Below are 13,267 nucleotides of genomic sequence, written 5' to 3'. Positions count from 1 at the left end.
TTTGTCATTCAGCATGCGTGCTACAAATGTGAAGAGCAGCTTTCAGATTTGGTTTTGTGTGTGCATTCGATTGAAGTTCCTGTGGCTTGAGAATCTGAAAAACCTCTCTTGTTCATAGCAGATTGGGTTTACATTTAGTGTTCCCGTTGTAAAATCGGCAGAACTTTCTGGACCCAGTGGTACTCCAGTGACGCCCTTTCTTACCCTAGGTAACTGAAACTTTAGCACTTCAGATCTGAAGTGCTGATTTTCCTTTTTTTCTTTATTAAATCTTCAATCTGTCCTGTCTGCGCATGCTAGCAATTCCAGGCAGTGTTGGACTTCTGCAGTATTTTTCCAGTGACAGATCTGCTTTTATATTTTTTTTTTGTTTTGTTGCTTTTTGTTTTGCTTGTAATCATAAAGCATTGCAAAGTAAGTAGAATTTGTGAAGATTCTTATGTGAGAAGCATGAAAGCTGGAAATTCTTGTTTCTAACAAAAGTGAGTATAATCTGCTCTAACTAGGTCACATTGTGAAAGCTGGTTTTGTTTTCTTTTGTTTCAAAAGACACCACCACCTCAACCAACATCAACACACAGAAAGAGGAGGTCAAAGATTTTGCTGGTGGTCCCTTCACCACTGCCCACGTATTAAAGGAAGGAAGCGTCTTAGACGTTCTAAAAAATCCTGGAGAGATAATGAACTCCTTTTAAAAAGATGCTGCAAAAAATACGCTAGCATTTTTTATTAAAAAAAAAAACCAACACACGACTTATGGTTAATAGAGTATCTGCTATAAATATGAATGTAGGAGAGCATTACATTAAGCGCTGCGTTTGTTAGGGTGCATCTGCCCCCTTCTATTCTAAGTGGTGTTTGTTGCTGGAAGTAAAACTGCAAGATGAAAAGCAGATGGGTTGCATCTCCTTTACGTGTTAGGATGTAATTGTAAATGAGGTACTAAGAGAATTAGCCAGATAATCGGTGTTTCATTTTAAGTAAATACAATTTGTGGAATTGAAAAGGAAATGTTTGTAAAGCTCAACACTCCTGTCCCACCTTCAGCCCAGGTGAAGAAAGAATAGGAAAGAGCTTCAGTTCCAAATACATGGCGAAAGCTGCGAATCTTTGGGCCTTAGCTTACAATGGCTCCTGTGGATTAAAATTTAAACTGCAAACAGAAGTGGAGTGTTTTACGTTAAAAACCCTTTTCTGAATTTTGTTTTTAAGCAATTGCAATTGTTTTCAACAGTTTCATAAAGTGTGTCTGTGGAAAAGATATCTTTTAAGAAAAAGGGCTTTATTGAATTTGATCTTTTCCCAAAAGTCTTCTTCTAACTTACATACTTGTGAAGAAGGCAGCACATTTCTCTACTGGAAAGAGCTAAGTGAGAGAAAATACATTGTGCATTTTGTTTAAGGAAAGACCTCTGAGTGAAGTGACATTCACTTTCTTTATCGGTTTAAAAGAAGCAGAATCGAAATCCACATTGTTCAAAGACTTCATTTTTGACTAAAAAAAAACCAACAAACAAACCACAAAACAACTATGTTCAAGGTAGATTTACAAGCAACTTGAGCTGCTGTTTAAGATGCATTTCCTTTAGTCTTTCTGTATTAGTAGCTTGTCTTTTCTGTTAAAATTGCCACCTTTTAAATAAGGAGTTGTCCTGTGTCCGATGCATTTTGAAAAAGATTATAGAAAATTAGACAGTTGTTCAATTGTCTTGAGTTTTTATTATTTAATTAATATTCAGCATCTGTGGGAAAATACCGTACGGATTGCTGCTCCGAGTACAAACTTCTGTACAGTTACTGGAGTAGATTTGAGTCATCTGCTACGGAAGGAGGAGCTTTAGAAATTTGATTCGATTGGGCATCGCGTCTTAATCAAATTGTATTATTTCCATTCCACGTTGGACTGTCAGATTTCAGTCAGCTACTGTCTGTTTGTACTTGTATCGACCAGTGAAAATGTTGATTTAAAGCTTGCTTGGAAACAAAGAGTTAAATGAAGCTTTAACGAAATGTTCTGTTGTGACCCAGTGCAGCAGATGAAATTTCATCCGTTTAGATAAGATTTCTGGGGACTTCCTGTTGCGCTCGGTCTGAATGTCTAGTTGTAACCATTGGCACCTGAGTTGAAATTTTTGCCCTCTAGTAAAGTCACTTAGTTACATGTAGTGAGGTGCTGCGCTAACAGGAAGACTTTTTTTTCTTGCTTCCTAGACTTTGGATTGTTGAAAACACGCTCTTCTACGTCTGCACAACCTACAACAAGCACAGTGGTTTATACTAGGCCTGCAATAACAACTTTTTCTGCAGGTAAAGAGACTTCTAAACAAGCATCGCACTGGCAATCTGATACATGTGACCCTTTTCTGCAAAACAAAGACATAAAGGACAAATGTGTAACTTGTCAAGCTACTAAAGCGTCAACAGTTGAGAGTATGAAACAGACAGTAAGTTCAAGTCAATGCGACACCTCAAAGCCAGCAGCGCCCCCAGCAGGGATGCTGGGCTTTGGAGACAAATTCAAAACAGTACCTGGAACGTGGGATTGTGATACATGTCTTGTCCAAAACAAACCGGAAGCTACAAAATGTATAGCATGTGAGACACCAAAACCTGGAACGGGAGTAATGCCTGCTCTGACATGACCAGTGGTCACAGACAGCTCGGTGACAGTGACATCCTCCTCGAGCAGCACTGACACAACAGCCACTCTGGGCTTTGGAGACAAATTTAAGAAGGCGAAAGGCTCTTGGGACTGTGGAATATGCCTTGTACCAAATAAGACGGAAGATAACAAATGTGTAGCCTGTCAGTCTGAGAAACCAGGTATGGTCCTTTTTTTCCTGTTGTTTCCATCCTAGCCTCTGTGAATCTTGTACAGAATAAAAGTACGTTGCATATATGGAATATTTTAAGCAACACGATTCCCAGGTACGGTTGATGGGTTAGCGGCTGTCTGCAGGATTGGTTTACAGGCACTTCAGAGGTCTCAGCCCAGGTTCCAGCCTGTCGCATAAATTGAACTGATTGTGAAATGTATTAGTACGGAGCTGGATCAATGCAGATACCCCCGGCTTTGCAGCTGGTGAGGGAAGATGGCTGAAGTGGGTGACTTAATTTAAAAACAACATAGTGATTTTTCACTGGCGAAAATGAGAACTCCATAGAAAGAGTTAAAAATGACTGCGTTTTTCTCTTTCAAAAAATAAGTAAAAAAAATTACAGAATGTGTCCAAAATGCCTCTACTCACCGTTTGTATGTAATTGAGGGGAGATGTGAAGCCAGATTTCAAGACAGTGTAGTCTTAACTAGTCTTAAGCTAAAGCAGAGAGATGCCTATGAAGGTCAGTGGTAGGCTTCAAGAAAGCGAGTGACCCGCTGGGTAACTTCTTCAGGGCAGTACTGGGTTGTTTCCCATTGTGTGTGACCGTAATTGATTTTGAGCGTGGTTGTATTGTTTTTAAAATACGATTCTAATTCTAACTTTGACTCTAAATGTCATTTAACATGCCATTACATCGAAAAACACCTGTGCAAATATATCCTGGAAGAAACAAATTAAGATGGACTAGACCGGGCTTTTGTAATCATCCTGTGCGGTAAGACTGAAATTTCATGAGGTAAGATAATGGATTTCAGACAGAGTTGATTCTCTTGGACTTCCAACCTCTGAGCGGTCAGTCGGCATCTTTGTCTGAGGCTCTTGCCATTGCAAGGAGGAATTTTGGAAATGAGGGGTTTACTGTGACCATGGTGCAGTGAATTGCACGGTTACGTTGCACTTGTCAGGAGGAAGAGCGATGCAAGTAATACTAGGATAAAAGTTTTCTGCGTGTGCTGTGGAAGGGAAGAGCCATTCTTGTCTTTCCGGTTTTGAATTTGAAGCGTTATCTTCTGCTTCTCTCTTAAAAGGCACCTTTTTTTTAAAAGGCACCTGTCAGGCCTCTTTATGGAGGTTACACTGTCGTCAACAGCAGCAGAAGCTTGTGTGCTGAACAGAGTTGTGTGTTGTTTGGAAGCTTTGAGTTCCACTCTGGTTTTTTTGTTTGTTTGTTTGTTTCTTTGTGGGTTTTTGGTGGCTTTTATTTTTTTCAGGGGCGGGGGGGGGGGAGTTGTGGAGTAATTTTGAACATTTCTGTGGGATTTGACAAATCAAATTTAAAAGTTAATGTTCATTTTATAGTTCATGTTCAAACAGGATGGTTAACTGTCTTGTTTGTCTCACAGAGGGTCCAACACCTGTGACCAGTAGCAGTGCATCTGCATTTTCTGCTCCTTCTGGAGAATTTCTGGATTTAGACAAATTCAAGAAGCCCGAAGGAAGCTGGGATTGGGAGACCTGCTTGGTTCAAAACAAAGCAGAGGCCACGAAGTGTGTAGCCTGTGAAAGTGCAAAGCCAAGCACCAAAGCAGAGCTCAGAGGTAATACTTAATGATTAAAATGAGGATGCATATTCTGTGATTTATTTTTTGGTTTGCTCTGATTTTTTTTATTTTCTTACCTGTTAAGCACAATTATTTTTTCCTTTGAGGTGTGGCAAAATTATTCGTTTTTCCTGTAGGAATATTGCCTAGATAACATCTGTTTCCACACTTTTCCCCAAGAATAAGTTTATCCTTTTTAGAGAAAAGCTTTCATTAATGACGTGCTTGTTCTTTACATGCCCTACACGTTGTTCATTTGGAGTTCAGACTAAAAACATGATCTGTCAAAGAAGTTCGTATACTTTTTAAAGCCAGGTGGTGGGCAGAAAACACAGTTGTGAAAAGTTTTATGTAGAGAGGAAGCATGGGGTTTTCTTGTTTGTTTTACTGTTTGGTGGGTTGTTTGTTAAACAGTTTTGACTGGAAAGATCAGGACTAGAATGTAGTTCAAACCTTCACGTACTGCAGATACACCGTGGGTTACGGACTTGACATTCACTTATTTCTGCAGGTTTTGGTGCTGCGGCTGCGTCCACAAAATGCTGCCTTGCCATCATTTACATTCGGTGTTCACTCAGAGTGTTCAGGTGCAGAGTCTGCAGCTGCCTCACAGTTTATTTTGGGAAGGACAGAAGAGAAGCAGTACTTGCAAACCAGTACTTCAGGTAAACAGAGTATCTTTTGTCTTCACTTGTGCGCTTATGTCCATCAAGTAAGACCTCTGAAACCATACTAGAAAAAATCTGCGGGATTTGATATGTTCATGTACTAGAGCTTTAGAAAAAGTTTAATTCCTATATGCAGCATGTCTTCTGTCCTGGTTATTGATACGTACGAAATTAGTAGCAATCCCTTTTTTGATCTCAACACTAGGTTTAGACAAAAAATTGCGACACCTTAAGGAACCTGTCCTGCATCTCATACAAGCACAGAAGTTGCAGTGTCTCAATGCTAGCAGTACAGTTGGTGGTAAAATCTTTAGTAGGGTGAAATAGAGGCCTCACACCTTTCAGAGAAAAAAAGAGATTATTCCCACGTACTTGCAACTATGCTGCAGAGTGTACTGCTGTTACTCTAGTGCTACAAAGGTCCAAAAATCACTGAACAGTTATTAGCCAGTTTTGTATTCCTTTAATTTGTTGAAAGACTGCAGTAGAGGATTGAAGTTTTTATTGAGGATCACTGTGTGGAAAAATTCTGATTGTTAAATGTCATTAGTATGACTTAAGAACCGCGTTTTGGAGTACAGAATTCAGTATTAATTCCAGAAGGGGTAAGGGAAAGGACATTAGCTAGTAATCCCGAACAAAAGCAGTGTATAGAGCTATACTGATTTTAATCGCAGTATTCTTACAGTTGGTCTGTTACTGAACAGATATGTTTTGGGGAGATATGGTGGCCAGGGAGGCGTGTGTGTTTGTGTGCTTCCTCTTCTAGTTAAGGTTCTGGGGTTTGGTTTAGTCAGGAAAATTCGATGAGGCACCTTGTGTAAAAGGAAATGTTAACCAGCATTTTTCAACACGGTGTAGTCCCTTAAAAGTGTCGTAGATGAAAAGAGGCCATAAACGCTGGGGGAAAAAGTTAGTGGGAAACTGAAAGCAGGATCACATTCAGTAGTGAGAGAGCAGCAGCCTGGGGAAAAATTTAGTGGGAAACTGAAAGCAGGATCACATTCAGTAGTGAGAGAGCAGCAGCCTAGGGAAAGCTGATGAATGACTGTAACAGATAGTTCTATTTTAAGTGTAAAACAACACTCAGTACTTTATAATGGTGGTCTTACCAGAGGGTTCTTCTCCATGGCTCCTAAAAGCACGTCTTGAAGGCATTCGAGTGCAGTGAACTTAAGCTGTAAGAGTTGGGCTGGTAAGCTTGGCCTGATTTGAAGCTGTAGGCACGGGGCTATAATTTCTGAACAGGCTACAAAAGAAACTGTACCACTGTGCTTTTCAGTGCTCCGTTTAGCAAAGCCATCAAATTGTTGCAGGCAATTGATGTTGTTCTTCTAAGAGCACCTGAAAGATATTTTTGTTTGAAGAGTTCAGAGGTACCGGTTAATACTGGTTCAGATAATTACAGCCAGCTCTTGGTGTTTGTGACCAATAAAGTTTGTGGCTCCAAAAGGAGTGGGTTAGTGCTAACTGATTAACTGCTGTATATGCAGAAATATGGAATCTGATTACTTACGCAGAGAGCACTTAAAATGTATTGTTTTGCTGGCTCTCAGTGAGTTGCATCTTAATGCTACCAAGGAATAAGCTTTTTGCTTCTGGCCCAAGTTTTTTAATTTGGTGAAAGCCTTTTCTGTGCACGTGCACATGCCAGAGAGGTTGCTTAAGTAATAGAAGCTATAGTAGCTGCTATCTTCTGTTTTTTGTAGAAGACAGAAACTGAATTCGTTAGCTTTGTAACTGTTATGCATACCAGAATTGGTTTTCTCCCTTTTGAAAATAGTAGAGGGTATGCCTATGTCAGATTTGGTGAGCAAGGTGATCAGATGAGGGCACTGCAAGACTGCCAGAACGCACCAGGTCTGGGGGGAAAAGGAATCCGGCTGAGCATAGGAATTTCTAAAAGGTAACCAAGGAGTTGTGCATTGATACAGTTATTCTAAATAATCAGATTCTTGTAGCTCTGCCTTTGGAAAGTCTGTGGCCCTTGCTGTAGTGGCTGTACACAGGATGCAGTCTACAAAACCAGAAATGCAGAAGTCCTATGTTTTGACTCCCTGGATTCATCAACCTGCTTCAGGATGGCTGGGGGAATCCAACTGTTAAGTCTAGCCAGACAGCGCAACTTGGGCTTAGCTGCCATTGTAACCAGCCTTGTTTCTCAACAGTAGCAAAGCTGAATGCATTGGTAAATATTTTCAGGTTTGGGCCTGCATAAGGTAGAAGGGACAAGAAGTGGTTTTATATGCTAGGGAGTTCTTGTTCTTAGAGCTTTCCCTCTAGTTTGAGAGAAGCACATAACTAGTTTTATAGTGGGTTGACAGGAAAGAAGTGGGGGGGAAAAATGGGAACGCAGGGAGATAGCCAAAGGCGTTATTACTAGAACAGGTTTAGAATGCTATTCTTTGCTTTTCATGAGCTTAGGGCAATGGGGAGTTTAAAGCTTAGCACTTCCTGAGAGGGTTTCTTACTCTACCGGCTCAGTTCTATCACTTATTTAAGGCAATTCAGGTCTCTGAACGGTTAAAGAATTGATACCAAATTTGATGAACTCTGATCCAGGATACTGACAAAACAGGACTTCATATAAACAATTTCAGTATGTTCATGAGGTTAGCTTGTGTGTTCTGTTAAATAGTAAAAAATGACACTTCTGTTTCTGTTTACCTAGCATAATTCTGCAAATGTTGCCTCCTTCTGCTTTAGAATGGAAATGCTCTTCTCCAAGAGAGCACTGTCCAAAATTCTTTGCCAAAATTTTTTGATTAAATTAATATTGTTTTATTTTGAAAACAAGAATAAGCCACAAACATGTTTTCTTGCTTCGGCTATCCAGAAGAACGTCAACAGTATTTTCAGATTTTCCTTCCCTACACAACTGTATGTAGGAAGAGTGCAGTTGGAAGCAGAAGACCTAAGATGATGTATCTTCTGTTTGTTTACTACAGTAACAAGACAATGGATTACCTCTTTATTAGAACTTGTGTAGCTTTGCAGTATTGAAACAAATGTAGGTATTAAAATACACATCAGTAATACGTTTCTGAATGGCTGAGTACCGTGCTCTCTTAGCATTGAAATACCCAGCCATTGGATTAGTTTGTCCCTCATGTTTGCTGAGTTTGGAAGCTATTTCAGAATGCCTTCAGCTTGTATTCTTCCCCAAAAGCATAGAACTCACTTCTCTGCATCCCCAATTCAAGTCAGAGAAACTGGGCACTGCAACCACAGGAGGTCTGCCTGTACAGAATCAGTGAAGACAAGTCTAAACAGCGGATTTTTTTGAATATGCAGCTGGGTTATCTGAATGTTCTTTATGCAGTGTACCTCAGTTTTAGTACAGATAGCACTTGTCTTGGTTCTTGTCATTAGTCTGAAGCTGCCCCTGAGAAAATCTTGAAAGGGAAAGTAGTGAAAGCTAATCAGCTGGCCCTTTCTTCTTAAGAACCAGTGTATTTTGTAATTCTCCCACTAATAATAAGGCGTCACGCTGGAGAATCGCGATTGTGTTGTTAAGCAAGACTGACTTCACCTGAGCGGTATAGTTGGCAGCTGTTGAATGTTTAATGGACTTTAAACAAACAAAAAAACTGAGCAGGTGGAGGTAGACATGGCAAACTGACAGGCGGCGTCAGATGCTTCTTTGAAATGGATAATCTGACTCCATTCACTTCTTTCTGGAAATAAGATCTAGTAATTAACCAAACAAAAGATAGAAGGGTTAAGACTGCATCTTTAAAGCAGCTGTGCTTGATAAATGTCTCTGGTCTTAAATCAATCTTTAGCAAAGCACAGAGACTTAGCAGCAGCTTGCTTATGCCAACGCTAAAAATACTTGATGTGTACAGGTAACCATGTCAAGGCTCTGGAGTTAATCCATGACAACAATTCCTTCTGGTATTGGCAAAGGTGAGGATGCTTGCTTCTATAGAAATGAGGTTTTGAGCTGTGACTTAAGCTGTCACTTAGGTGACTGTTTAGGAAAGCTTCCTTTTAAGCTTTGAAGTACGTAAGCTGACAAATTGTTTAAGTTCAGAACTGGGTTTACAGTCTCTTGTTCTCTGACTGTATGCAACTTCTCATGTTTCAGACTGAAAGCAGAATTGCAGCGGTACCAGTCATACAACTATAATGATTATTGCCAAGATTACCAGAACTACCACTCGCAGAGGAGTTAAGATGCTTACGCTGACTACAACTACAGCTCCTATGCTCCCTATGACAGCATGCAAGCTGTTGGAGACTGCTCTTTAGGAGATTCTTTAATGGCTCCAGCTGTTTTTGAGGTAAAGATAGTGCACGCTTGCTGTAAAGAAAATATTTCACAGATAATACGTTGTACAGATTTGTGTGAATCAGCAAAAAGAATCCGAAGTTGAAAACATGCTTTCTGCTTAGTGTGAAGTTAAAAGAGCAGATTCCATTCAGAGGTGTTTGTATTTAAGTGCTTAAATAGTAAATCCATAGAATTAGTGATTTATACACCATTATTTGTTCACACATACCAAAGAATGGTTTTGACAGCATAATTGCGTACGCTTCTTCTGTTCCTGTTCTTCTGATTTGCTTTGCTTAAAGCAAATTAAACAGTTGTTGTAAGTGGTCTTATCGTGGTCAATGTATTAGTTGTGACCTCCGGAGGTCCCTTCCAACCTGTACTGTAATATTGGCTTTCTTCTAAAAATAAGTAGATAAAATGCCATCTATCCTTGTAGTTGTAGGAAGAAGGAATGGGTTGAGACTGCAGCACTTTGAATCTGTGATGCTTTCTGAAATGAGTTATGATTAAACTTAGCCTTTTCTGTCTTTCAGGAATCTTCAGTTATGACTGCAATCGGTGATGACCTAATTACTGACGGTAATAAGGGTTCTATCATTGTCACTTGAGTTTAGCCATCCTTGTGCCTTTTAACAATACAAGCCAACCTCTACTGGATGAAGAACATCTTGAAAATTCAGCTGAGGTCAAACCTCTGTGGGGTTGATCTGCAATCAGCTGGGGTTTTAAAGCTGATACAGCATACACTGACCGCATCAAGTAAAACGGGACACTGTCAATGCTTCGCAGCAGGTTTCTTGTACCTGTGCCTTCATTCCCATTTGAAAATGGTCTAATACAGAATTTTGTTCTTTGTATTGGTTCCGCTAAACAGATTTTATATTAGAAACTCAGTAATATGCAAAAGCTTTGTTCTCCACCCTGAGGTAAAAGCTTATGTTGCAGATTCCAAAAGGAGGATTCAGCTTGCACTTACAAATACGGTACAAAACATATTTGTGTCCTGGAAGGTTTGCAAAGTTCCTCACGTGGAGGCATTTTGTGTTAGTGTTTAGAAACTATCCTATGTAACGTGTATTGCCGTAGAAGTGAATTAAATGACTCTTGGGAGGGTTTCATGGCTGATTATCCGTAAACGTTATCTTTACTATCTTAAACATTGTCTTTGTCTTTATCTTGAAAGACAGTTCTAGTCCCAGCCTTCTAATATACAAATTCCCAAAAGTTGGAGTTGTGAGGCTCAAAATTTTAGAGGACTAAATACCTCACTAAAATTAGTAGATCTAATAGCTTATTACACTTAGCTTAAAATACATTTTATTAGCCATTTCACGTGAAGTTTTTTTGTGCGCATGCCTCAGATTTGATACTTGGACTTACCAGGCTTTTATTTTCAGATCCACAGCTCTACTTGGATGTTGATGAAATGAACAGACAATTCACGGAGACAAGCGAAGAACTCTACGATTCACTCATGAATTGTCACTGGCAACCTCTGGATACGGTCACTTCTGAAATCCCCTCTGCTATTTAAGTGTCTTCTAGAGCATGACCGTTATGGCCAAAGTGCTAAAACTACATTTCTTCTACATTATTCTAGCTCATAAGTTTTAAAGCACAATGATAGGTTGGGTTTTTTTTGCTATGCTTTTGACAGTTTCTGTAATCTTTTTGTTCATCACTCCCTTCTTGGAGCATCATGAAGTCATGTAAATATTCAAGAAATGTAAAGAGGTAAATGGGGTCTAAAGATAGACTTGCCTGTGTAAATAAAAGATTTGTTTCTGCAAACCTGCCAGCAAGGGATTTTACTTGTACCTGTGTGCAGCACGTTCTCTTCCGGCTTATGGAATTTAACAAGGTAGTAAGGGTATTTCATCTGTCTTTATTTTTATATGGGCATTAGGACACAAGCAAAATCTAGCTTCCCCTTGTTTTCCTGGTTCCTTAGGTAAGCGACATGTTGGGGGCAACATAAACCATAATTGCTGTGATGGCAGGTAAGAATCCAATTCTTTTTTATGGCTTAGTGTAGTCAGTGAAAGCAGTGGTCCTAAGCTGCATGCTGTTCTTAAATGTAATGCAAATTCTCTTTTGTGACTCCTCAGTACTTCCAGGTTACTTGTAGCTGATCACCAGCAACTGCTTCTGTTAGCTATTAGCTGTTGGGTTTTTGCTAGGAATACTTTCAGTCCTGAATTGAAATGATGACATCCTGAAACAGAAGAGGCTCTTGGAGTATTGTAGGAAGCACATTCTTCCTGGTTCTAGTGCAGGTGTACACGTAGGAGGAGACAGAAGGCAAAGAACCTCACATAGGTGGAGGGGGTGAGGTGGCATCACAGTTAGAGCTGTTGCAGTTAACTCTTCCCAAAGCATGAAAGCAACGTGGCTGGGAACAGGGATTTGTTGGGTTGCTTCTTTGTGTGAGCCAGGGAGTCTTTTGAGGGGCAGATTAATAAGAATATGACACAAGGTAGAGGTGGAATAGATGAAGCAAAGAATCTGGGTGGGAAAAGGGTTGCCTGTACGTGTCTATGGAATTGTTTCAGGGGACTGAGCTGGGGCAAATTCAAGATAATAGATGCAGCCTCCTTGAATTTGGATGGCAGTGCTGAAGCTTCAAAACCTTACAAGGTTTGATGCCACTTCAATTGCAGTGCATAGCTGTGGTACTTGAGCTCAGAAGTGCAAACTGCACAGGATTTTTTTATCTATTTTCTTCAACGTGAGCAGCAAAACATCTTCCAGGAATGTGCCTGGGTGCTACGCTGCTTTGACACGGCTTGCTTTGCATCACCAAACACAGTAGTTAGGTTGCATCGAGTACTTTGTGGAAACATTCATTGTGTTGTCACCCAGAAATGGGATGCTACAGATATGTGTTGGCCCGGCAGTATCAGTGCTGGTTTTTGGCCTTTGAGAGGTTGGTCCATAACATGTGACCTGTGTAACGAGAGGCCCACATAGATTGGTGACTTCATTAAGTCTGATACTGTGGTGGTGTGTGACCCAAGGCCCTGAACGTCAGAAAATCAGGCTGTGGCCACCTATTTTATGCAGACTTTGCCTATTAACAAGGTCTCTACACTGTACGTTAGAGACGTGCGCCTCCTTTTCCGGACTAGATAGCGAAAATACCAGTTTTGTAGTTCAGTGAATGAGATTGGTTGGGCTGTTTGTTCTCCAGAGCTGAAAAATGTTGGGAGTGTATTCTCTTGGAGTCCACAGAAATGAAAATGATGAGAGGAAGAGAACGTTGGTTGCAGCCCGCGTGCTGCTGTTATAAAGTAGTTCTCTGATGTCTTTTTCCCTCTGCTGAGACTTATCAGCCTATCGTCCTTTCCTGTTAGGAGCGCATACCTGGCTTGGGATGGTGTGCGCAGGGCAGATTCTTTACCGTAAGAGCACAGTGAATGCCAGACTTCTTCCTGTACTGCCGTGTTAACCCTGAGTCACAAATTCAGGAAGCAGTGATTGCATCGGAACTGCTACAATGCTTTGCGGAGTCTTTTTACTGGGTAAACTTCACAGCTGCAGTTACAACTTCCAGCCTGTGTTAGCTGAACACATCGTACTGGTGCCCGCCATCAGTTTGACAAAGATGGGATTGCAGTAGGGACTTGCTTTCTTCCTTCTTTTTAATTAAACAAGTCTTTGAAGCAACTTTTCCAACACCGCCATACTTCACTTCTTCCAGTTATTTTCTGTTTTACTTAGCTGAAATGTTTTTTTTTCTTCCAAGCTTGAGGAAGTTTTCTACAAGAATGTCCCGTAATGATTTCATAAACTCTTTTCGTTGTACCTAGCTGCAACAGAGAGTGCTTTTATTCAAAAACCTGCTGGTTTTCTCTTCCAAGAAGTAGTGGGGTTTTTCCTATCTCTTCACTGATGGGA

General features: G+C 40.3%; 1 long non-coding RNA gene across 1 annotated transcript; it reads left to right on the top strand.

Moving 5' to 3' along the window:
• The first annotated feature begins 4,297 nt into the window (after positions 1-4,297).
• Positions 4,298-9,731, top strand: LOC310891117. The gene is made up of 3 exons (XR_014577433.1): positions 4,298-4,420; positions 4,935-5,088; positions 9,182-9,731. It is a non-coding gene; the product is annotated as an uncharacterized lncRNA (long non-coding RNA).
• Positions 9,732-13,267: the final 3,536 nt, after the last annotated feature.

This window comes from Anser anser (assembly GCF_964211835.1).
Source record: "Anser anser genome assembly, contig: HAP1_SCAFFOLD_97, whole genome shotgun sequence".
NCBI lineage: Eukaryota > Metazoa > Chordata > Aves > Anseriformes > Anatidae > Anser > Anser anser.
This window is presented reverse-complemented; position numbering and strand designations above follow the sequence as displayed.